Source organism: Hipposideros armiger, unplaced genomic scaffold (genome assembly GCF_001890085.2).
Source record: "Hipposideros armiger isolate ML-2016 unplaced genomic scaffold, ASM189008v1 scaffold_52, whole genome shotgun sequence".
In the NCBI taxonomy this organism is placed as follows: Eukaryota; Metazoa; Chordata; class Mammalia; order Chiroptera; family Hipposideridae; genus Hipposideros; species Hipposideros armiger.
This window is the reverse complement of record NW_017731402.1, coordinates 2,653,658-2,656,321: the sequence shown is the minus strand read 5'-3', so window position 1 is coordinate 2,656,321 and position 2,664 is coordinate 2,653,658.

The following is a 2,664-nucleotide window of genomic DNA, read 5'->3' as shown; positions in this document are numbered from 1 at the left end:
AAAAATATATATCTTTTTGAAAAATGCCATGTGTTTCTTATTAACCTCCTTGGGAATGGACTTCCGTTCATGTTGAGGCTTGGTGACATGGTTTGATGTCTGTTGCTCTACCCCCAGATGAATAGTAAGTCTCCGGAATGGTTCTTACAGTCTGTAATACTATTACCACTCGGTCTGCTGTGGGGTCCCTCAGTCATTTTTTCAATTAAAAAAGCCCCAATGCTCTATTAACCTTTTGTCTGCTGCTCCATCCTTCATACTGCCATGGCCCAGAGATGACGAGCCATGTATTAAAAAAGGCATATATTACTGTAAGCCACCTCCAATTTCTCTGTCATTAGAAAGATGAAGTATCATTTTTTCATTAAAAAATATGAGACAGTATGTCATACTCACAAGTGCCGCGCCTGCCTGCAATCCCTTTGTTACAGGAGATGAGAGGTGACGCTCACCACTCAACGTCCCGTGTCCTGGACGCTCAACTGAGCTGCTCCCCTTGGCACATGGGCCAGGGAAGGGTTTCATCCTCAGGAAGTGAAGCTGGGGCCTGTTGACATTTTTTTCCTGACAGCGGCTCTTAGCTGAAACAGTGGCCTTGGTTTACCAGATGTTTGAGCAGTGAATAAAAGTGCACGCTTCACACCATCTATAGCTGCGCAGAAAATCAGGTGGCTTTCTGAGTCCCCTTCCTGCCTTCCCATGTGGGAAGCAGAGAGCTTTTCAAGGAAGCACAAAGTCAAAGCCATATGTTCTATTCTGTGGCTCTGTCTTGCTTTCAAGACTTCTAAGGAGCTGCCCAGTGTGACCAAACAATCCGGTCAAGTTACTAAGGTTTGTGTTGAGGTAAGCTGGGCAAGGTGTCCAGAACCCAGCCACCATTGTTAGCTCTCTGGCACCAGGTGACAGCCATTTAGCATCAGTGTCCTGCCTTCAAGTTTCCAGAGCACTCAAGGATTGCCTTTCTTTTCCCATCACAAACATTGGGGGCAAGGCTCTGACACCAATGCTTCTCTGGAAATACATCTTGGCTACACCCACTTGGGTATGGGGTTAGGTTGCCCATGACTACTGTTAAAATCTCTGTTGGGTTACATCTACTGGCTTTCCATGTAATCCAGCCAACCACACAGGGAGGACCCGATCTAGTGGAGGAAAGTGGAAAGTCTGTTCCCAGCTTCTCTGTCTCCCCTGTTTCCCTCTCAGAGTCTCAGGGGCCTCCTGATCCCTCCAGGACCTCAGGCAGCTGACGCACAGAAAAGAAGCTAGCTTCTCATTCAATTCGACAAACATTTATGGGCCGTGCTAATTGGCATTATGACTAGTTTATGATTTCTGACCTCTCTAACTAAACACCATTCCCGGGTCACTTGTCTGCTGTTCCAAACCCTGCTGTTCCCCCTCGTGGAAGAGATAAAATTGTCATCTGGCTTCCATGAGCCAGATATTGTGGGAGGCAGTTCTGTGCAGTGGTTAATATAGGTGCCAAACTGCTCAAGTTCAAATTCTGACTCTACCAAGTACTAGCACTCTGCACTCGGAAAAGTTACTTGACCTCTTCACCTGTTAAATTGGGCTATAACAGAATTTACCTCCTGGGGTTACTCTGAGGATTTAATGAGATTATCATGAGTCCTGTGCCTGGCACAAGGTTAAGTGCTCCACAAACTCTAGCTGCTATTATCTCCGGCTCCTCACGATGACATACTTACCTCTGTAACCCTTATGAGAATCCCTTGAAGTAGCCATTTTATCCAATTTTTATTGATGAGGAAATTAAGGCTTGAGAGGTTAAGTAACTTGCCCCAGCTCTCCCAGTGGGTAAGCCATGGTGCTGATGCGACTTTCCAGTTGTGGCTCTTTCCACTGTAGCCTGAGGTTCTAAGTGCTCCCAACTCTCATCTCCTGCTTAAACCTTCAGCAGTTTTCTATTAAAAATAACCCCCCACCCCCAAGGCATGCACTTGACTTCCTCAGCGCCTCTCTGTTCTACCCCCAAGCCCTTCATGGCCTTCAGGCCTATCTCTACTCCATTCCAAGGCAATCACCCGTGTGCTTCTTCTATCCCACCCCTTCAGCTTCCTTCAGGACTTGGCTCCAAGAATTTTCACCATCCTCTCGCTCCTGTATCTTCCATCTCCCCCTCTCTGTTGGCTTGGTCCCCTCAAAAGTTTCTCCTACTAACAATGAGATGCTCATCAGCAACCCTCTGAATCCCCCATCCACGGGTGGGCTGGAGCTAACTCCTACCAGCTCACAGGAGCTTATTGTTAACATTCCAGGAATTCTGTAGGCAGCTGACATCATGTTAGTAGCTTGAAATCAGCCACAGTGGGAGTGTTTACACTAATGGACGTCAGCAAATGCTACTCGTACAAGTCAGGTCTTTATTCTGTGTGTCCTGAAACGTTGGTTGTTAAAGTTTGCCAGCATCTCACTATTCCCACTCCCATATTTTATTTCCAACTATCAGCATATTTTCCTTCCCTTTAAAACCAGACTTCTTGAACGTGTAGCTTATACTGCTCTTTCCTCAAATTATATCTACTGCCTCCAAAGGCAAGAAAGCTTTTGTCTCCACTCTTACCACCAAGGTCAACAATGACCTCAGCCCATTTTAACTCTGCAGCATCTGGTGCTGTTGATGTTCTCTTCCTCTTGATAATC